The sequence below is a fragment of the Hyla sarda genome, chromosome 3 (genome assembly GCF_029499605.1).
Source record: "Hyla sarda isolate aHylSar1 chromosome 3, aHylSar1.hap1, whole genome shotgun sequence".
In the NCBI taxonomy this organism is placed as follows: Eukaryota; Metazoa; Chordata; class Amphibia; order Anura; family Hylidae; genus Hyla; species Hyla sarda.
Window position 1 is genome coordinate 219,884,407 of NC_079191.1, and position 24,093 is coordinate 219,908,499.

The following is a 24,093-nucleotide window of genomic DNA, read 5'->3' on the forward strand; positions in this document are numbered from 1 at the left end:
TTCGGGAATGTTCAAAATATGTTTCCGTGCATTCGGATCGGTCCGAATGCACGAAAATGGTAAAATTCGGTAAATTAGACATTCGTGCCGAACCGAATTGCACATGTGCTAATTTCCCAATTTCTACATACTTTCAAAAAAGAATGGGATATGTAGTATTTGGGTGAAAGTGTGGTGACCAGATGCTTTATAAACCCAGTATAATCTCAATAAAAAGGAAAACACACACGCACTCTATTAGTGCAATCAATCTTATTTCTTTATGTATATTCTTTAATATTACAAAAGGTTCAACAGTCAATAATCACCCAAAATGTGGCAGAAAATACCAGGAGACATATATCATCTTTTTCATGTTTCCATGTGCGACTGCACCACCATTAATTTTCGTCTGTCTCCGTTCACTGCTGGTCAGGTAGGAATGTCTGCAATGTTTCAGAGGCAATGCCTCCTTTGTCTAGCATGGTGCAAATTCCAATCACCGCAATACATAGCTCAAAAACTCTCGCAAGATTTCAATTCTAAAAACATGCAAAAGTGTTACAATAATTAAAATCAATACGATGTATATGGATCTCGACAGAAGCAGCAGATTATATTCAGAGGAATGCATTAAAATTGAAAATCTCATTGATCCCATGGAGCCCATGGGGCACTATGTGTCCCTGTGAAAAGGGCTATGTGGGGCAAACTATAATAAACATAAGAGTGCAATTTGTACATATAAAAAGGGACCCGAAGGAGGTGGTCAGAAACAGAAAGAGAAATATGACACGAGTGTAGCTAGACATTTTTTTGAAAAGGGACATAATGTCAATGAACTGAAATTGTGGGTACTGGAGAGTATAGAAGGCGAAAATAAAGAACAGATTAAAATAAAAATTATTAAGAAGTGAGGTACGCTGGATTCAAAAATTGTACACTGTACAGCCCCATAGAATCAATCAGATTTGCAATTTTAATGCATTACTCTGAATATAATCTGCTACTTCTGCTAAAAGATCTTTGTGTTCTCTGGCAAATGCCAAATGTCCTACACAGTGTAGGGCTGTAAGCATAACCCCCACCTTTGGATGTCGGGCCCTCATACCACCCTCATGGAGTCTGTTTCTGACCGTTTTCATGCACATTTGTGGCCTGCTGGAGGTAATTTTGCAGGGCTCTGGAAGTGCTCCTCCTTGCACAAAGGCGGAGGTAGTGGTCCTGCTGCTGGTTGTTGCCATCCTACAGCCTCCTCCACATATCCTGATGTACTTGCCTGACTCCTGGTAGCGCCTCCATGCTATGGACACTACGCTAACAGACACAGCAAACCTTCTTGCCACAGCTCACATTGATGTGCCATCCTGGATGAGCTGCACTACCTGAGCCACTTGTGTAGGTTGTAGACTCCATCTCATGCTACCACTAGAGTGAAAGCACAGCCAGGATTCAAAAGTAACCAAAACATAAGCCAGGAAGCATAGAAACTGAGAAGTGGTCTGTGGTCACCACCTGCAGAACCACTCCTTTATTGGGGGGGGAGGGTCTTGCTAATTGCCTATAATTTCCACCTGTTGTCTGACCCATTTGCACAACAGCATGGGAAATTGATTGTCAATCAGTGTTGCTTCCTGAGTGGACAGTGTTATTTCACAGAAGTATGATTGAGTTGGAGTTTACATTGTATTGTTTAAGTTTTCCCTTTATTTTTTTGAGCAGTGTATTAACTTTTTACATGTCGCATAAACTGTCAAACTGAGATGAGCTCTATTATACAGTAGTCTATGGAGCTGGTTTCCTGGACAGCATGCCCAGCTGAAGAGTGAAGCATGCTGCCGCATGCTTCACCTAGCTATAACTAATGATCAGTGAGGGTCTCAGGACTGAGATGTATATCCGACAAGTCAAAAGTAAATTTAAATCATAGTAATGCTTTCATGGTTTTAAGATAAAATATGTTACAAAACAATAAAGGGAAGGGGATTTATTAAGATGTTTCACATGCTGGTCTTTAGTTAAATGTTGTTGCCTTTAGATTTGCCAGATTTCTTAAGAGATTCACACTAGAGCACTGCATAGGGATTCAGGTACTGTGGGATCCAATTAAAAACATGTGAGCACAGGCGGTAGTGAGGTTGTTGTGGATGAGAGCGGACAGTCACAGAACATTCAATAGATCCAACAAAATCATGCGCAGTCCCGCAAACCTCTGAAATGCCACACGGGGGCTGTAATAATAATACAAGGGGCTGATGAAATAGCACAAGAGAATAATAAAATGGCACAAGAGAGTAATAAAATGGCACAAGGGGGGTAATGAAATGGCATAGGGGCTACTATTTTTAAAAGTTGTAACAAACTTTTTGTGGGATAGGGCGAGATTGGACACACATATTGCAGGAGCGGATGGGAGTGAAACACACACCTTGCAGGTGTGGGCGGTAATTATCTGAAATTCAGAGAGAGTGGGATTAAGAAAACAGTCCATGCAGGGCTCTAGTTCACCTCTTAATAAATCTGGTATATATGTGCCTTTCCTGTGCTCCTCTGACTAAAATCTACACCAGCCAACTAAAAAATTTATGAACAAATATTTAATAATTCCAACGGCACTCACAATTCGGAAAGATAAAAAACAGGATATATTTGTTGTGCTTACATCAAGGTTACATGAGACGTTACAGGGAGGAAGGAGACAGAAAGAGAACTAAGTCTGCTTTGCAGTAATCAGCTGCTTCCACTGGAAGCAGCGGCTTGCTGCAAAATGGACGTAGTTCTCTTTCTGTCTGCTCCCTCCCTGTATCGTCTCATGTAACCTCTATGTAAGTACAATAAAGATATCAGGGGACATTTATCAAGGTATTTAGAGCCTTTTTATGCTTACTCAGGGCGCACAAAAAGTTGCACGTGCACCTAAGCAGAGTCTGGAAAAGGAGAGGTTTGCTATGGGCTTTGTTTATGCTCTGGAGATGAGCACATTTTTGAAAAATTATTAGAATCTGTTACGCCGAGCGCTCCGGGTCCCCGCTCCTCCCCGGAGTGCTCGCAGCATCCTCGCATTCGCAGCGCCCCGGTCAGACCTGCTGACCGGGTGCGCTGCAATATCTCTCTCAGCCGGGATGCGATTCGCGATGCGGGAGGCGCCCGCTCGCGATGCGCATCCCGGCTCCCGTACCTGACTCGTTCCCCGTCTGTCTTGTCCCGGCGCGCGCGGCCCCGCTCCTTAGGGCGCGCGCGCGCCGGGTCTCTGCAATTTAAAGGGCCACTGCGCCATTGATTGGCGCAGCAGGCTTAATCAGTGTGTTCACCCGTGCACTCCCTACTTATACCTCAATTCCCCTGCACTCCCTCGCCGGATCTTGTTGCCATTGTGCCAGTGAAAGCGTTTCCTTGTGTGTTCCTAGCCTGTGTTCCAGACCTCCTGCCGTTGCCCCTGACTACGATCCTTGCTGCCTGCCCTGACCTTCTGCTACGTCCGACCTTGCTCTTGTCTACTCCCTTGTACCGCGCCTATCTTCAGCAGTCAGAGAGGTTGAGCCGTTGCTGGTGGATACGACCTGGTTGCTACCGCCGCTGCAAGACCATCCCGCTTTGCGGCGGGCTCTGGTGAATACCAGTAGCAACTTAGAACCGGTCCACCAACACGGTCCACGCCAATCCCTCTCTGGCACAGAGGATCCACCTCCAGCCAGCCGAATCGTGACAGAATCACTGTCACAGAGTGGCACAATGACAGAGCCTGGAGGTGGCATCAGTATGAGGAGAACATATAGTGGCTGAATGACACGGCGTGGAGGTGGTGGCAGCATGAGAAGAACATATAGTGGCTGAATGACACAACGTGGAGGTGGCGGCAGCATGAGGAGAACATATAGCGGCTGAATGACACAACGTGGAGCTGGCGGCAGCATGAAGAGACCACATAGTGGCTTAATGACACAGCCTGGAGTTGGTGGAAGCATGAGGAGACTATAAAGCCTCAATAGGGGTGTAGAACACTTTGCCTTTTTCTAACACGCATATGGAGTGTGCTGTGTTAGTGAAATAATACTGTTATTCAGTATGACATGCAATGTAGATTACAGGCATCGCTATTAGAATCACTGCCGCAGAGCGTCTGAATGTGGCAGAAGGGAGACCATATGGCGTAAAAATTGAAGAGAATAAAGAGATTTTTTTAATGTCATTTTTATTTTATTTAATTTGAATTTATTTACATTTTTTGAGTACCCATTCTTGTGAGCATTAAGATGGCGGTCCTCCACCAGGTGAGATACCACGTGCCTCTCATCGCCCCCCTGACTGTGAAAGTGCGAACGTTTCATTTAATCAGTTATGGTTCATTGGATTCTTGTGGTAATTCCACAGGTAATATATGACGTTGATGACCATAGGGCCTCAGTCTTGAAAAGATTACATCGACTTTTTTAAATTTAAGATTTATATTAGCTTTCCAAGTTTAACATCTTAAGGACGCAGGGCGTACCTGTATGCCCTGCGCCCAGTTCCGGTATTTAAAATGGGGTCATACCGGATAGTCGGGACCCTGGGCTAATAGCGCGAGGCACAGATTGTTGTGCCGCGTGCTATTAACCCTTCAGACGCGGCGATCAAAGTTGATCGCCGCATCTAAAACGATAGTAATAGCTTCCCGGCAGCTCAGCCAGGCTGATCGGGACTATCGCGATAAAATTGCAATGTCCCGATCAGCTAGGACGCGAGCGGAGGTCCACTTACCTTGCTCCGTCGCGTCCGATCTGCGTTCGATGGCTCCAGGCCTGAGATACAGGCTTGAGCAATCAACCCCCTATTATGCTAAATCTATGGTTTTGCAGAGACGGGAGCTATAACACTGCAAAAAAAAGAAGTTAATAAAGGTCATTCAACCCCTTCCCTAACAAAAGTTTGAATCACCCCCTTTTCCCATAAAAAAACCTGTGTAAATAAAAAAAAAATGAACATATGGGGTATCGCTGCATGCGGAAATGTCTGAACTATAAAAATATATCGTAAATTAAACTGTGCGGTCAATGGCGTACGCACGAAAAAATCCAAAGTCCAAAATAGCGTATTTTTGGTCACTTTTTATATCATGAAAAAATGAATAAAAAGCGATTAAAAAGTCCGATCAATAGAAAAATGGTACCAATAAAAACTTAAGAACACGGCACAAAAAATGAGCCCTCATACTGGCCCGTACGTGGAAAAATAGAAGTTATAGGGGTCAGAAGATGAGAATTTTTAACTTATACATTTTCCTGCATGTAGTTATGATTTTTTTCAGAAGTACGACAAAATCAAACCTATATAAGTAGGATATCATTTTAACCATATGGACCTACAGAATAAAGATAAGGTGTAATTTTTACCGAAAAATGCCCAGTGTAGAAACGGAAGCCCCCAAAATTTACAAAATGAAATTTTTTCTTCAATTTTGTCGCACAATGAATTTTTTCCCGTTTCGCTGTGGATTTTTTGGGTAAAATGAATAATGTCACTGCAAAGTAGAATTGGTGGCACAAAAAACTTATGTACAAAATTGAAAACGTTATGATTTTTAGAAGGTGATGAGGAAAAAATGAAAATGCAAAAAACGGAAAAACGCTGAGTCCTTAAGGAGTTAATGTCCCAGCGTTTACTTGGAACTAATACTGTATGACCGCAAAACCCAATCTAACAAGGAGTCGCATGGCGGCACAATGACAGAGTCTAGAGGGGGCAGCAGCCCGACGAGACCATAGGGCCTCATAATAGAAAAGATTAAAGATATTTTGTAAAATTTAAATTGAATATTTTAGACACGTGAACATTTTTCAAGTTTAATCTTAGGTGCCAACAGCATAAGGAGACCATATGGTGGTACAATGACACAGCCTGGAGATGGCAGCAGCATGAGGAGACCAAAGGGCCTCACAATTCTAAAGATTAAAAGATACATTTTCAAATTTTAATTGAAGATTTATGGTAGCTAGTTCTACCCTAAAAAATGTTTGGTAATGTCCCAGCAGCATCAGGAGACAATATAGCCTCACAATTCCAAAGAATGAAAGATACATTTTCAAATTTTAATTGAAGATTCATGGTAGCCATGGTAACATTTTTAGGTAATGTCCCAGCAGCATGAGGAGACCACATGGTGGCAAAACGACTCAGCCTGTAGGTGGCACCAGCATGAGGAGACCAAAATGTGGCAGAATGACACAGCCTGTAGGTGGCAGCAGCCTGACCAGACCAAAGCCTCACAATTTAAAAGATTAAAGATATTTTGTAAAATTGCATGTGGCCATGTTAATATCCCCTGGATACTTTATGAAAAACTGCCACACTGCAGAGTAGCTGATTTTCCTCCCAACAGTCCGCACTGACTGAAGCTACTGCCGCCAACTCCAGGGACCCCTGTTCCACTATATCCCAGGCAGGTAGGCTGCCGCAAAGCAGGTGGTCTACCTCGGGCACATTTGGCTGCAGACTTCCCACTGCTGCCACCATGCTGACTCCCAACCATGCTACCAAATTGCTGGCTCATCTGCTGCCTCACGGGCAACCTGCCACCCTCTTTTCCTGATGATGATGAAGCCCCTTCTGCACCTGGCTCTCAAGTGCGATCGGCTTCATCATCATCGAGTTGTGTCAGCACGTCACTGATGTCCTCCTGAGGTTCCTCAACAGTGTGTGCTTCAGGAGCCTGAACGCTCTCAACATCACCTACCATGCCACTCTCCTCATCACTACTTGCCTGCCTAGTGAAAGAAGCGGTGGATGTCTCCTCCACTTCTTTGCTGGGCTGCGTACTGTCCTCTAGTAGATCGTCCTGACTAAAAAGTGGAACTGAACCCACAGCAAAGGATACTTCTATGGGGGTGGTAACAGCATAGGACAGAGGGAACTGGAGGACAAGGACTGCTCCCGGGCCATGCCAACTGATGGTTGTGTCTGAGTAGCCCACCGACTGTTGACTGAGTGTATCAGATGTCGCTTGTGATGAAGTGGATTACCGTGTTAACCAATCGATGATGGCAGATGGGTACACATAAAAAAGTATTTGTGTACAACACCAGCCAGTGTGTACTTTTGCCTGGCCTTTCATAGTATTTAGGCCCTTGAGACTTTAACAGGAACAAAATAGTACACCACTTAGATGTACCTATATGGTATGCACTTATGAGGGAGGACTGTCACGATGCCGGCTGGCAGGTAGTGGATCCTCTGTGCCAGAGAGGGATTGGCGTGGACCGTGCTAGTGGACCGGTTCTAAGTCACTACTGGTTTTCACCAGAGCCCGCCGCAAAGCGGGATGGTCTTGCTGCGGCGGTAGTGACCAGGTCGTATCCACTAGCAACGGCTCACCTCTCAGGCTGCTGAAGATAGGCGCGGTACAAGGGAGTAGACAGAAGCAAGGTCGGACGTAGCAGAAGGTCGGGGCAGGCAGCAAGGATCGTAGTCAGGGGCAACGGCAGGAGGTCTGGAACACAGGCTAGGAACACACAAGGAAACGCTTTCACTGGCACAATGGCAACAAGATCCGGCAAGGAAGTGCAGGGGAAGTGAGGTGATATAGGGAAGTGCACAGGTGAAGACACTAATTGGAATCACTGCGCCAATCAGCGGCGCAGTGGCCCTTTAAATCGCAAAGACCCGGCGCGCGCGCGCCCTAGGGAGCGGGGCCGCGCGCGCCGGGACAGGACCGAGGGAGAGCGAGTCAGGTACGGGAGCCGGGGTGCGCATCGCGAGCGGGCGCTACCCGCATCGCGAATCGCATCCCGGCTGGAAGCGGAATCGCAGCGCCCCGGGTCAGTGGATCTGACCGGAGCGCTGCAGCGGGGAGAGTGTAGCGAGCGCTCCGGGGAGGAGCGGGGACCCGGAGCGCTCGGCGTAACAGTACCCCCCCCCTTGGGTCTCCCCCTCTTCTTAGAGCCTGAGAACCTGAGGAGCAGACTTTTGTCTAGGATGTTGTCCTCAGGTTCCCAGGATCTCTCTTCAGGACCACAACCCTCCCAGTCCACTAAAAAAAAAGTTTTCCCTCTGACCTTTTTAGAGGCTAAGATCTCTTTGACAGAGAAGATGTCCGAGGAGCCGGAAACAGGAGTGGGAGGAACAGATTTGGGAGAAAAACGGTTGAGGATGAGTGGTTTAAGAAGAGAGACGTGAAAGGCATTAGGGATACGAAGAGAAGGAGGAAGAAGAAGTTTGTAAGAGACAGGATTAATTTGACACAAAACTTTGAAAGGACCAAGATAGCGTGGTCCCAACTTGTAGCTAGGGACACGGAAGCGGACATATTTAGCGGAGAGCCATACCTTGTCTCCAGGGGAAAAAACGGGAGGAGCTCTTCTTTTCTTATCTGCGAACTTCTTCATGCGTGATGAAGCCTGTAAGAGAGAATTTTGGGTCTCTCTCCATATGATGGAAAGGTCACGAGAAATTTCATCCACAGCGGGTAGACCAGAGGGCAAGGGGGTAGGGAGGGGGGGAAGAGGGTGACGGCCGTACACCACGAAAAATGGGGATTTGGAGGAAGATTCAGAGACTCTGAAGTTATACGAGAATTCGGCCCATGGAAGGAGATCTGCCCAGTCATCCTGGCGGGAGGAAACAAAATGTCGCAAATAATCACCCAAGACCTGGTTAATTCTTTCTACTTGTCCATTGGACTGGGGATGATATGCAGAAGAAAAATTTAATTTAATCTTGAGTTGTTTACAGAGAGCCCTCCAGAATTTAGACACGAATTGGACACCTCTATCCGAGACGATCTGCGTAGGCAACCCGTGAAGACGAAAAATGTGTACAAAAAATTGTTTAGCCAACTGAGGCGCTGAAGGAAGACCAGGAAGAGGGATGAAATGTGCCATTTTGGAGAATCGATCAACGACCACCCAAATAACAGTGTTGCCACGGGAAGGGGGTAAATCAGTAATAAAATCCATACCAATCAGAGACCAAGGCTGTTCGGGGACAGGCAGGGGATGAAGAAAACCAGCGGGCTTCTGGCGAGGAGTCTTATCCCGGGCACAGATAGTGCAGGCTCGCACAAAGTCCACAACATCCGTCTCCAGAGTCGGCCACCAATAGAAGCGGGAGATGAGTTGCAGAGATTTCTTGATGCCCACATGACCTGCGAGATGGGAGGAGTGACCTCATTTGAGGATTCCGAGGCGTTGGCGTGGAGAAACAAAGGTCTTTCCTGGAGGAGTTTGCCTGATGAAGGCAGGAGAAGTGGAGATCAGGCAGTCAGGTGGAATGATGTGTTGCGGAGAGAGTTCAACTTCTGAGGCATCCGAGGAACGAGAGAGAGCATCGGCCCTAATGTTCTTATCGGCAGGACGAAAGTGAATCTCAAAATTAAACCGGGCAAAGAACAGAGACCACCGGGCCTGGCGAGGATTCAGCCGTTGGGCAGACTGGAGGTAGGAGAGGTTCTTGTGGTCGGTGTAAATAATAACTGGAAATCTTGATCCCTCCAGCAGATGCCTCCATTCCTCAAGTGCTAATTTAATGGCTAGAAGCTCTCGATCCCCGATGGAGTAGTTCCTCTCCGCCGGAGAGAAGGTCCTAGAAAAAAAACCACAAGTGACGGCATGCCCGGAAGAATTTTTCTGTAGAAGAACAGCTCCAGCTCCCACTGAGGAGGCATCAACCTCCAGTAGGAAGGGTTTGGAAGGGTCAGGTCTGGAGAGCACGGGAGCCGAAGAAAAGGCAGACTTGAGTCGTTTAAAGGCGTCTTCCGCTTGAGGAGGCCAGGACTTGGGATCGGCATTTTTTTTGGTTAAAGCCACGATAGGAGCCACAAGGGTAGAAAAATGTGGAATAAATTGCCTGTAATAATTGGCGAACCCCAAAAAGCGTTGGATAGCACGGAGTCCGGAGGGGCGTGGCCAATCTAAGACGGCAGAGAGTTTGTCTGGATCCATTTGTAGTCCCTGGCCAGAGACCAAATATCCTAGAAAAGGAAGAGATTGGCATTCAAACAGACATTTCTCAATTTTAGCATAGAGTTGATTGTCACGAAGTCTCTGAAGAACCATACGGACATGCTGGCGGTGTTCTTCTAGATTGGCCGAAAAAATTAGGATATCATCCAGATATACAACAACACAGGAGTATAACAGATCACGAAAAATTTCATTAACAAAGTCTTGGAAGACAGCAGGGGCGTTGCACAGGCCAAAGGGCATGACCAGATACTCAAAGTGTCCATCTCTGGTGTTAAATGCTGTTTTCCACTCATCCCCCTCTCTGATGCGGATGAGGTTATAGGCGCCTCTTAAGTCCAATTTAGTAAAGATGTGGGCACCTTGGAGGCGATCAAAGAGTTCAGAGATGAGGGGTAGGGGGTAGCGGTTCTTAACCGTGATTTTATTAAGACCGCGGTAGTCAATGCAAGGACGTAGGGAGCCATCTTTTTTGGACACAAAGAAAAATCCGGCTCCGGCAGGAGAGGAGGATTTACGGATAAAGCCCTTTTTTAAATTTTCCTGGACGTATTCAGACATGGCAAGAGTCTCTGGGGCAGAGAGAGGATAAATTCTGCCCCGGGGTGGAGTAGTGCCCGGGAGGAGGTCGATAGGACAATCATAAGGCCTGTGAGGAGGTAGAGTCTCCGCTTGTTTTTTGCAGAAAACATCCGCGAAGTCCATATAGGCCTTAGGGAGACCGGTTACTGGAGGAACCACAGAGTCACGGCAAGGGTTACTGGGAACCGGTTTTAGACAGTCCTTGGAACAAGAGGGCCCCCAACTCTTGATCTCCCCAGTGGACCAATCCAGGGTTGGGGAATGAAGTTGAAGCCAGGGAAGTCCAAGGAGAATTTCCGAGGTGCAATTGGGGAGGACCAAAAGTTCAATCCTCTCGTGATGAGATCCGATGCTCATTAGAAGGGGCTCCGTGCGGAAACGTATGGTACAGTCCAATCTTTCATTGTTTACACAATTGATGTAAAGGGGTCTGGCGAGACTGGTCACTGGGATGTTGAACCTGTTGACGAGAGAGGCCAAAATAAAATTTCCTGCAGATCCAGAGTTCAAGAAGGCCACAGTAGAGAAGGAGAAGGCAGAGGCAGACATCCGCACAGGCACAGTAAGACGTGGAGAAGCAGAGTAGACATCAAGGATTGTCTCACCTTTGTGCGGAGTCAGCGTACGTCTTTCCAGGCGGGGAGGACGGATAGGACAATCCCTCAGGAAGTGTTCGGTACTAGCACAGTACAGGCAGAGGTTCTCCATGCGGCGTCGTGTCCTCTCTTGAGGTGTCAGGCGAGACCGGTCGACCTGCATAGCCTCCACGGCGGGAGGCACAGGAACAGATTGCAGGGGACCAGAGGACAGAGGAGCCGAGGAGAAGAAACGCCTCGTGCGAACAGAGTCCATATCTTGGCGGAGCTCCTGACGCCTTTCGGAAAAACGCATGTCAATGCGAGTGGCTAGGTGAATAAGTTCATGAAGATTAGCAGGCATTTCTCGTGCGGCCAGAACATCTTTAATGTTGCTGGATAGGCCTTTTTTAAAGGTCGCGCAGAGGGCCTCATTGTTCCAGGATAATTCTGAAGCAAGAGTACGGAATTGTACGGCATACTCGCCAACGGAAGAATTACCCTGGACCAGGTTCAACAGGGCAGTCTCAGCAGAAGAGGCTCGGGCAGGTTCCTCAAAGACACTTCGGATTTCCGAGAAGAAGGAGTGTACGGAGGCAGTGACGGGGTCATTGCGGTCCCAGAGCGGTGTGGCCCAAGACAGGGCTTTTCCAGACAGAAGGCTGACTACGAAAGCCACCTTAGACCTTTCAGTGGGAAACAGGTCCGACATCATCTCCAGATGCAGGGAACATTGGGAAAGAAAGCCACGGCAAAACTTAGAGTCCCCATCAAATTTATCCGGCAAGGATAGGCGTAGACCAGGAGCGGCCACTCGCTGCGGAGGAGGTGCAGGAGCTGGCGGAGGAGATGACTGCTGAAGCTGTGGTAGTAACTGCTGTAGCATAACGGTCAGTTGAGACAGCTGTTGGCCTTGTTGCGCTATCTGTTGTGACTGCTGGGCGACCACCGTGGTGAGGTCAGCGACAACTGGCAGAGGAACTTCAGCGGGATCCATGGCCGGATCTACTGTCACGATGCCGGCTGGCAGGTAGTGGATCCTCTGTGCCAGAGAGGGATTGGCGTGGACCGTGCTAGTGGACCGGTTCTAAGTCACTACTGGTTTTCACCAGAGCCCGCCGCAAAGCGGGATGGTCTTGCTGCGGCGGTAGTGACCAGGTCGTATCCACTAGCAACGGCTCACCTCTCAGGCTGCTGAAGATAGGCGCGGTACAAGGGAGTAGACAGAAGCAAGGTCGGACGTAGCAGAAGGTCGGGGCAGGCAGCAAGGATCGTAGTCAGGGGCAACGGCAGGAGGTCTGGAACACAGGCTAGGAACACACAAGGAAACGCTTTCACTGGCACAATGGCAACAAGATCCGGCAAGGAAGTGCAGGGGAAGTGAGGTGATATAGGGAAGTGCACAGGTGAAGACACTAATTGGAATCACTGCGCCAATCAGCGGCGCAGTGGCCCTTTAAATCGCAAAGACCCGGCGCGCGCGCGCCCTAGGGAGCGGGGCCGCGCGCGCCGGGACAGGACCGAGGGAGAGCGAGTCAGGTACGGGAGCCGGGGTGCGCATCGCGAGCGGGCGCTACCCGCATCGCGAATCGCATCCCGGCTGGAAGCGGAATCGCAGCGCCCCGGGTCAGTGGATCTGACCGGAGCGCTGCAGCGGGGAGAGTGTAGCGAGCGCTCCGGGGAGGAGCGGGGACCCGGAGCGCTCGGCGTAACAAGGACAATGCCCTAAAGCACGCTTAAAAAGTAATTCTGTACAACACCAGCCAGTGTGTACTTTTGCCTGGCCTTTCACAGTATCTAGACCCTTAAGACTTTAACAGGAACAAAATAGTACACCACTTAGATGTACGTATATGGTATGCACTTATGAGGGAAGGACAATGCGCTCCAGTACGCTTTAAAAAGTATTTGTGTACAACACCAGCAGTACACACCAGTGCTGCAGCACACAGTCGCTGTGTACTACACCCAACATTGCACTTTCTCTCTCAATCTCACTCCCTTCCCTATCAGTGCTTTTAGGCTGGATTTGTGCTTTAGCTGAATCTCTGCTGTTCTGTGCAACACACTGCTCTCTGTCCCTCGCTGTAATAGAACACTGTAGTGACTGGGAGGTGAATCGCTGCAGTATGAATGCTTTTCTGTGCAACACACACTGCTCTCTGTCCCTCTGTGCAACAGAACGCTGATGTGAAGTGATCTGATGTGAAGTTAATCGCTACTGGAAAAAAACTTTTCTGGCCAACACACAGCTCTTTCTGTCCCTATCTATCTCTCTGCAATGAAAGGCTGAAGTGACTGGCCGCAATATGGCTGCTGATTACATAGGGCTGTGACATCACAGGGGTAACTGGCTGCTGATAGGCTACATGCTGCATTTGATTCAGGGTGATCCCGCCTATCCTTGTTCCCAGGATTACTTGCCCCATGTCCTGACATGTGGATCCACCTTTTTAGATGCCCTGGAGCCTGGATCGCACTAAATGGAGTATAATGAAGCTATTCGCGTGATCCAATCATGCCGATTTTCACATTCGCTCATCCCTACTCTGGACACATCCTGACATGGACAGAGGTGGCAGGAGAAGGCACTGTGGTCAGACTGGACAGAACTAAACAACTTCCTCTGTAGTATACAGCAGCCGATAAGTACAGGAAGGATTAAGATTTTTAAATAGAAGTAATTTACAAATCTGGATAACTTTCTGATGCCATTTTATTCAAAAACACTTTTTTATCCCCCTTTATTACACAAAAGTATCCTGCCGGTCCAAGGATGTAGTCACACATGCCATTTACCTAGAAGTACTACTGCAATTTAATGTCTATTTTCCAAAATCACAGTAACAATAGCACAAATTTGCGTAATTCAAAGGCAGTGTATATACAGTGCCAAAACTTGTCATCATCCCTTAGAGACATACCTGTTACTCTAATGATTATTATGTTTATTTTATTTATTTTTTAATTGAGCCTAATGCCAAACATTTCCACACTGCCTTACAAGAAAAATGTACATTCAACCAGGTACGCCCTGGCTTCCTGGTACTTAAGGACCCAGGGCATACCTGTATCTATCAGCAGGCATCCTGTGCAAATGCCCGGGGGGGTCCCGAGACCCCCCCATGTCGGCAATCGCCGCAAATCGCCGGTCAATTCAGACCGGCGATTTGCAGCGATTTCGGGTCAATCCCAGCGGTGCAGGCGGCATGATACAGCAGGAGGTGAGGCCTGTTCCCCTCCTGCTGTTGCTTAGCAACAACTCTCAGCATGCACAGCCAAAGGGCATGCTGGGAGTTGGAGTTTTGCAACAGCTGGAGTTCCAACTACACTCCCAGCATGCCCTTTGGTAGTCTGTGCATGCTGGGGGTTGTAGTTATGCAACCGCTGGATGCAAATTTTTTCTATGAAAAGTGTTCATCCAGCTGTTGCATAACTACAACTCCCAGCATGCACAGACTACAAAAAGGCATACTGGGAGTTGTAGAAGTGTGCCTCCAGCTGTTTCAAAACTACAGCTCTCAGCATGCCCTTCAATTGTCAATACATGCTGAGTGTTGCAGTTTTGCAACAGCTGGAGAGACATTGGTTGTGAAACAGAGTTTGTGTTTCACAACCAGTGTGCCTCCAGCTGTGTCAAAAATACAACTCCCAGCATGCAGAGACTGTACATGCTAGGAGTTCTTGTTTTGCAACAGCTGGAGGCACACTGGTTAAAATAACAAACTCTCAGTGTTGTGCAACCAATGTGCCTCCAGCTGTTGCATAACTACAACTCCCAGCATGTATGGTCTGTGGGAGTTGTAGTTTTGCAACAGCTGGAGGTTTGCCCCCCAATGTGAATGTACAAGGTACATTCACATGAGCGGGTTTACAGCGAGTTTTCTGCTGCTCAAACTCCCAGCTCAAACTCACTGTAAACCCCTGCCTGTGTGATTGTACCCTAAAAACACTACACTACACTACACAAAATAAAAAGTAAAACACTACATATACATATACCCCTACACAGTCCCCCCCCCCCCCCCCCCCCGATAAAAAAAACCAAAAAAAAAAAAAACGTCTTGTATGGCACTGTTCCAAAATGGAGCCTCCAGCTGTTGAAAATCAACAACTCCCAGTATTGCCGAATGTGAGCCACTGACTGTAAAGGCATGCTGGGAGTTTTGCAACAGCTGGAGACACCCTGTTTGGTAAACACTGCCGTAGGGTATTTTGGTGGCAGATGCAAAGCCCCAAAATAGGCCTCAAATGCGCATGGTGCTCTCTCGCTTTGGAGCCCTGTCGCATTTCAAGGAAATAGTTTAGGGCCACATATGGGGTATTTCCGTACTCGGGAGAAATTGTGTTACAAATTTTGGGGTCTTTTTCTCCTTTGACTCCTTAAGAAAAGGTAAAGTTGGGGTCTACACCAGCATATTAGTTTAAAAAAATAGAAAAATGTTTACACTAACATGCTGATGTTGCCCCATACTTTAAATTTTCACAAGGAAAAGGAAAAAAGAGCCCAAAATTTGTAATACAATTTCTCCTGAGTACAGAAATACCCCATATGTGGGTGTAAAGTGATCTGCGGGCGCACAACAAGGCTCAGGAGTGAGAGTGCACTATGTACAATTGAGGTCTAAACTGGTGATTTGCACAGGGGTGGCTGCTGGTTACAGCGGTTCTGACATAAACGCAATAAAATAAATACCCACATGTGACCCCATTTTGGAAACTACACCCCTCACAGAACATAACAAGGGGTATAGTGAGCCTTAACACCCCACAGGTGACTGGCAGATTTTTGAAACAGTGGTCCGTGAAAATGAAAAATGTAATTTTTCATTTGCACAGCCCAATGTTACAAAGATCTGTCAAACGCCAGTTGGGTGTTAATGCTCACTGCACCATTTGTTACGTTCCTTGAGGGGTTTAGTTTCCCAAATAGTGTGCCATGTGGTTTTTTATTTACTGTTCTGGCACCATGGGGGCTTCCTAAATGAGACATGACCCGCAAAAGCCATCTCAGCTAAATTTGCTTTCCTTTCCAAAAGCCCAATATCGCTCCCTCCCTTCTGAGCCTTCTAGTCCACAGGCAGATCACTTAACATCCACATTTGATATATTTCCTTACTCGAAAGAAATGTTGTTTCAAATTTTGGGGAACATATTCATCTATTACCCATTGTGAAAATGAAAAATTTGGGGTAACATCAGCATTTTTGTGAAAAAAATAAAAGTTTTCATTTTCATATCCAACTTTATTGGAAATTCGTCAAACACCACCTTTGGGGTGTTAAGGCTCACTGTACCACTTGTTACGTTCCCTGAGGGGTGTAGTTTCCCAAATAGTATGCCATGTGGGGTGTTTTTTGCTGTTCTGGTGCCATAGGGGCTTCCTAAATGCGACATTCCCCCCAAAAACCATTTCAGCAAAATTCGCTCTCCAAAATCCCATTGTCACTCCTTCTATTCTGGGCCCTCCAGAGCACTTTACATCCACAGAGCACTTTACATCCACATATGAGGTATTTCCTTACTCGAGAAAAATTGGGTTACATATTTTGGGGGGCTTTTTCTCCTTTTACGCCTTGTAAAAATAAAAAAAATATGGGTCTACAAGAACATGTTAGTGTAAAAAATTAAGATTTTGAATTTTCACCTCCACTTTTCTGCTTTTCCTATGAAACACCTAAAGGGTAAGCAAACGTTCTGAATTTCAATTTGAATACATTGAGGGGGGCAGTTTTCATAATGGGGTCCATTATGGGGTATTTTTAACATAAAGACCCTCAAATTCACTTCAAAACTGAACTGGTCCCTGAAAAATTCAGATTTGGAAAATTACTTGAAAAATTTGAAAATTTCGGCTATACTTTGAAGCCCTCTGATGTCTTCCAAAAGTAGACACATGTCAACTTTATGATGCAAAAAGTAGACATATTGTATATGTTAATCAATATATAATTTATTTGGTATGTCTATTTTTCTTACAAGAGAGAGCTTCAAATTTATAAAAATGCTAAATTTTCTTAATTTTTCATGAAATGTTGGCAAGAAATGATGCAAGTATTGACGAACATTTACGAACATTGACGAACATTTACCACTAACATAAAGTAGAATATGTAATGAAAAAACAATCTCGGAATCAAATTCATAAGTACAAGCATCCCAGAGTTATTAATGCTTAAAGTGACAGTGGTCAGATGTGCAAAAAATACTCTGGTCCTTAGGGTCAAAATGGGCTCGGTCCCTAAGGGGTTAATAAGAAGTTCAGGCTGCAATGTTTTTGTATGAGAAAACATCCAAGCATTAAGGATTAGCATGTTTAATTATGAAGCTCCAGCTATCTCCCGCTACAATTCATAGACTCATCTATCTGTTATTATCCCAGTTAGATATAAATTTCAAGACACACGACAGAGAATAATTAAAATGTTTTATGTATAGCGTGGGTAATAAATGCGGATGGGGATCATGTTCCTTCCGTACATGAAGTAGTTTGTTGTTATGAGAAGTATCAGACCCCTGATGTCACTGTAATTTTATTGTGGATATTGGAACAATTTACCTGAAGGCAACCTTCATTTGCTAAAAATAATGCCAGATTAAGATCCCAGACTGCGCCTTAACTCGCTATAATCAAGCAGAGGCAATGGGATTTGCATTCCATCCATTTCATGCTCATAACCACTTATTAGTCTATAACTTGCCTTAGATCAGATGGAATAAAACACTTACCGTATATACTAGAGTATATGCCGACCCGAATATAAGCCGAGGCCCCTAATTTCCCCCCAAAAACCCAGGAAAAGTTATTGACTCGACTATAAGCCTAGGGTGGGAAATACATCATCCCCTCTGTCATCATCCAGACCCCCGTCATTAACACCCTCATCATCATCCCCCTGTCATCATCCCCCTTCATCATCATCACCTGTCATCATCCCCCCTTTCATCATTACCCTGTCCTCATCCCCCCTTCAACATAACCCTGTCATCATCCCCCTTCTTCATCATTACCCTGTCATCATCCCCCCCCTTCATCATCCCCCCTTCATCATCCCCCCTTCATCATTACCCTGTCATCATCCCCCCTTCATCACCCCCCCTTCATCACTACCCTGTCATCATCCCCCCTTCATCATTACCCTGTCATCATCCCACACCACCACCTTCATCATCACCACTTGTCAATGTCTGATTTAACAGTGGTCTTCAACCTGCGGACCTCCAGATGTTCCAAAACTACAACTCCCAGCATGTCCGGACAGCCATCGGCTGTCCGGGCATGCTGGGAGTTGTAGTTTTGAAACATCTGGAGGTCCGCAGGTTGAAGACCACTGTCCAGGCCTTCGTCATCATCCAGCCCCCCCTCCCCCCTTTAGTTTTGTACTCACCTCCGCTCGGCGGGACGTTCGGGTGAGCTGGTCCGGGCCATCTGTGCTGCAGGACCGTCCGGTGGGGAGGGATAGTCGTTCCCGGCTGTCCATCTTCACCGGATGGGCCTCTTCTCCGCGCTTCGCACCCAGCCCCGGAATAATGTTGTTGTCTTGACGACAACGCACAGGGACGTTGAACGTCCCTGTGCGTCGTTGTCAAGTCAACGTCATCATCCCGTTGCCGGGCGCGAAGCGCGGAGAAGAGGCCCACCCGGTGAAGATGGACAGCCCGGAACGACTATCCCTCCCCACCGGACGGTCCTGCAGCACAGATGGCCCGGACCAGCTCACCCAAACATCCTGCCGAGCGCAGGTGAGTACAAAACTAAAGGGGGGAGGGGGGCTGAATGATGACGAAGGCTCGGGCAGTGGTCTTCAACCTGCGGACCCTCCAGATGTTTCAAAACTACAACTCCCAGAATGCCCGGACAGCCATCCGGCTGTCCGGGCATTCTGGGAGTTGTAGTTTTGAAACATCTGGAGGTCCGCAGGTTGAAGACCAGTGAGGGCGGAGAGTTCACTCGAGTATAAGCCGAGGGGGGGTGTTTTCAGCACGAAAAATCGTGCTGAAAAACTCGGCTTATACTCGAGTATATATGGTAAGATGCATTCTGCAATGTGAATATGCAGGCACCAAAGTTGAAATGAAGCTCGTCTTTGTAGAATTTCATGAACTGTGGCTAAGTCATCCTGGTATGTCCAGCACTTAAAACTTATCTAACCGACCCATACGGAAATCATCAGTTATGAAGAATTGCTTCACCAACACTGAAACATAACCTTAATTTTATTACACTTTTTAGGATTTGACTCATGTCAGATGTACAATGATCAGCTATACTATTAAAACCACAGACAGGTGAAGTGAACAGCAATGATTTTTGTTAGAGATGAGCGAATCAAAGCTGATGAATCCGAATTAATTACGAATTTCATGAAAAATGTAATTCATAGAAACATAGAAGCATAGAATGTGTCGGCAGATAAGAACCATTTGGCTCATCTAGTCTTCCCAATAATCTGAATACTATGAATAGTCCCTGGCCCTATCTTATATGAAGGATAGCCTTATGCTTATCCCATGCATGTGTAAACTCCTTCACTGTATTTTCAGTGACCACTTCTGCAGGAAGGCTATTCCATGCGTCCACTACTCTCTCAGTAAAATAATACTTCCTGATATTACTTTTAAAACTTTGCCTCTCTAATTTAAAACTGTGTCCTCTTGTGGTAGTTTTTCTTCTTTAAATATGCTCTCCTCCTTTACCGTGTTGATTCCCTTTATGTATTTAAAGGTCTCTATCATATCCCCTCTGTCTCTTCTTTCTTCCAAGCTATACATGTTAAGCTCCATTAACCTTTACTGGTAAGTTTTATCCTGCAATCAATGTACTAGTTTAGTAGCTCTTCTCTGAACTCTCTCTAGAGTATCTATATCCTTCTGAACATATGGTCTCCAGCATTGCGCCAATACTCCAAGTGAGGTCTCACCAGTGTTCTGTACAGCGACATGAGCACTTCTCTCTTTCTACTGCTTATACCTCTCCCTATACATCCAAGCATTTTGCTAGCGTTTCCTGCTGCTCTATTACCTTGTCTTCCTACCTTTAAGTCTTCTGAAATAATTACTCCTAAATCCCTTTCCTCAGATACTGAGGTCAGGACTGTGTCAAATTGTCACGATTCGGCTAGCTGGAGGTGGATCCTCTGTGCCAGAGAGGGATTGGCGTGGACCGTGTCGGTGGACCGGTTCTAAGTTGTCACTGGTATTCACCAGAGCCCGCCGCAAAGCGGGATGGTCTTGCAGTGGCGGTAGCAACCAGGTCGTATCCACCGGCAACGGCTTAACCTCTCTGACTGCTGAGATAAGCGCGGTACAAGGGAGTAGACAAGAGCAAGGTCGGACGTAGCAGAAGGTCAGGGCAGGCAGCAAGGATCGTAGTCAGGGGCAACGGCAAGAGGTCTGGAACACAGGCTAGGAACACACAAGGAAACGCTTTCACTGGCACAATGGCAACAAAATCCGGCGAGGGAGTGCAGGGGAAGTGAGGTATAAGTAGGGAGTGCACAGGTGAGGATACTGATTAGGCCTGCTACGCCAATCAGTGGCGCAGCGGGCCTTTAAATCGCAGAGACCCGGCGCGCGCGCGCCCTAAGGAGCGGGGCCGCGCGCGCCGGGACAACACAGACGGGGAACGGGTCAGGTACGGGAGCCGAGATGCGCATCGCGAGCGAGTGCGTCTCGTATCGCGAATCGCATCCCGGCTGGGAGTAATATCACAGCGCACCCGGTCAGCAGGTCTGACCGGGGCGCTGCGAATGAGAGAACGCTGCGAGCGCTCCGGGGAGGAGCGGGGACCCGGAGCGCTCGGCGTAACAGTACCCCCCCCCCCTTGGGTCTCCCCCTCTTCTTGGAGCCTGAGAACCTGAGGATAAGACTTTTGTCCAGGATGTTGTCCTCAGGTTCCCAAGATCTCTCCTCTGGGCCACAATTCTCCCAGTCAATCAAGAAGAATCTTTTACCTCTGACCGTCTTGGATGCTAGAATCTACTTCACCGAAAAGACGTCAGATGAACCGGAGTGGGAGAAACAACTTTGGGAGAGAAACGGTTAAGGATGAGTGGTTTAAGGAGAGAGACATGCAAGGCATTGGGAATACGGAGAGAAGGAGGAAGAAGGAGTTTGTAAGAGACAGGGTTGATCTGGCACTTGATTTTGAAAGGACCAAGATAGCGTGGTCCCAGTTTATAACTGGGGACACGAAAGCGGACATACTTAGCGGAGAGCCATACATTGTCTCCGGGAGCAAAAATGGGGGAAGTTCTTCTTTTCCTATCAGCAAATTTTTTCATCCGGGATGAGGCCTGTAAAAGAGAATTTTGGGTTTCTTTCCATATGGTGGAAAGGTCTCGAGTCACTTCATCAACAGCCGACAAACCAGAGGGCATGGGAGTGGGGAGGGGAGGAAGAGGGTGACGGCCGTACACCACGAAGAATGGGGATTTAGCAGAAGATTCGGAGACTCTGAAGTTGTATGAGAATTTGGCCCATGGTAGAAGATCTGCCCAGTCATCCTGGCGGGAGGAAACAAAATGTCGCAAATAGTCACCCAGGACCTGATTAATTCTTTCTACTTGCCCATTGGATTGGGGATGATAAGAAGAAGAGAAGTTTAATTTGATCTTGAGCTGCTTACAGAGGGCCCTCCAGAATTTAGACACAAATTGAACACCTCTATCCGAGACGATATGCGTGGGCAACCCGTGAAGGCGAAAAATGTTTATAAAAAATTGCTTTGCCAACTCAGGCGCCGAAGGAAGGCCTTGAAGAGGGATAAAATGTGCCATCTTGGAGAATCGATCAACGACCACCCAAACAACTGTGTTGCCACGGGATAAAGGCAAGTCAGTAATAAAGTCCATACCAATCTGTGACCAAGGTTGTTCAGGAACAGGCAGAGGATGAAGGAGACCAGCAGGCTTCTGGCGAGGAGTCTTATCCCAGGCACAGACAGTACAAGCCCGCACGAAATCAACAACATCAGTCTCCAGAGTAGGCCACCAATAAAATCGAGAGATGAGTTGAATGGATTTTTTGATGCCAGCATGGCCTGTGAGGTGGGAGGAGTGTCCCCACTTGAGAATCCCGAGGCGCTGGCGTGGAGAAACGAAGGTCTTCCCTGGAGAAGTTTGTCTGATGGAAGCTGGAGAAGTGGAGATCAAACAGTCCGGAGGAATGATGTGTTGCGGAGAGGCTTCCACTTCAGAGGCATCTGAAGAACGAGAGAGGGCATCGGCCCTAATATTCTTGTCAGCAGGGCGAAAATGGATTTCAAAGTTAAAACGGGCAAAGAACAACGACCACCTAGCCTGGCGAGGGTTCAGCCGTTGGGCAGACTGGAGATAAGAGAGATTCTTGTGGTCAGTGTATATAATAACTGGATATTTGAATCCCTCCAGCAGGTGCCTCCATTCCTCAAGCGACAATTTTATGGCCAGTAATTCTCGATCACCAAAGGAGTAGTTTTTCTCCGCCGGAGAGAAGGTCCTAGAAAAAAACCCACAAGTAACAGCATGTCCGGAAGAATTTTTTTGTAGAAGAACTGCTCCAGCTCCCACCGAGGAGGCGTCTACCTCCAATAAGAAGGGTTTAGATGGGTCAGGTCTGGAGAGTACGGGAGCAGAAGAAAAGGCAGACTTGAGATTTTTAAATGCGTCTTCCGCTTGAGGAGACCAGGATTTAGGATTGGCGTTTTTCTTGGTTAGAGCCTTGATAGGAGCCACAATAGTGGAAAAGTGTGGAATGAATTGTCTGTAATAATTGGCGAACCCCAAAAAACGTTGGATAGCACGGAGTCCGGAGGGGCGTGGCCAATCCAATACGGCAGATAGTTTATCTGGGTCCATTTGTAGTCCCTGGCCAGAGTCTAAGTATCCTAGGAAAGGAAGAGACTGACATTCAAAGAGACATTTTTCCATTTTGGCATATAGTTAATTGTCCCGAAGTCTCTGAAGAACCATGCGGACATGTTGGCGATGTTCTTCTAAGTTGGCAGAAAAAATCAGAATATCGTCCAGGTAAAGCCCAACACAGATATATAGAAGATCACGAAAAATTTTATTTACAAAGTCTTGGAAGACGGCAGGGGCGTTGCAAAGGCCAAAGGGCATAACCAGATACTCAAAGTGTCCATCTCTGGTGTTAAATGCAGTCTTCCATTCGTCCCCCTCCCTGATGCGGATGAGATTATAAGCACCTCTTAAGTCCAGCTTGGTAAAGATGTGGGCGCCTCGTAGGCGGTCAAAGAGTTCCGAGATAAGAGGTAGGGGGTAGCGATTTTTTACAGTGATTTTATTAAGTCCGCGGTAATCAATGCAAGGGCGTAGGGAGCCGTCTTTTTTGGAGACAAAAAAAAATCCAGCTCCGGCAGAAGAGGAGGACTTGCGGATAAACCCCTTTTTTAAGTTCTCCTGGATGTATTGCGACATGGCTTGAGTTTCCGGAGCAGACAGAGGATAGATTCTGCCCCGGGGTGGAGTAGTACCCGGGAGGAGGTCAATAGGACAGTTATAAGGCCTGTGAGGAGGCAAAGTCTCTGCTTGTTTTTTGCAAAAAACATCAGCATAATCCAGATAGGCCTTGGGAAGACCAGATACCGGGGGAACCACAGGGTCTTGACTGTGAGTACTGGGAGCCGGTTTAAGACAGTCCTTGTGGCAAGAAGTACCCCAGTTCTTGATTTCCCCTGTGGTCCAATCAAGGGTTGGGGAATGGCATTGAAGCCACGGTAATCCAAGAAGAATTTCTGAAGTGCAGTTAGAGAGGACCAAAAATTCAATTTTTTCGTGATGGGGTCCGATGCACATTGAGAGACGTTCCGTGCGGTAACGCACGGTACAGTCCAATCTTTCATTATTAACAGAGTTGATGTAGAGGGGTCTGGCGAGACTGGTCACCGGGATGTTGAACCTGTTGATGAGAGAGGCCAAAATAAAGTTTCCTGCAGATCCGGAATCCAAGAAGGCCATAGCAGAGAAGGAGAAGGTAGAAGAAGACATCCGCACAGGCACAGTAAGACATGGAGAAGCAGA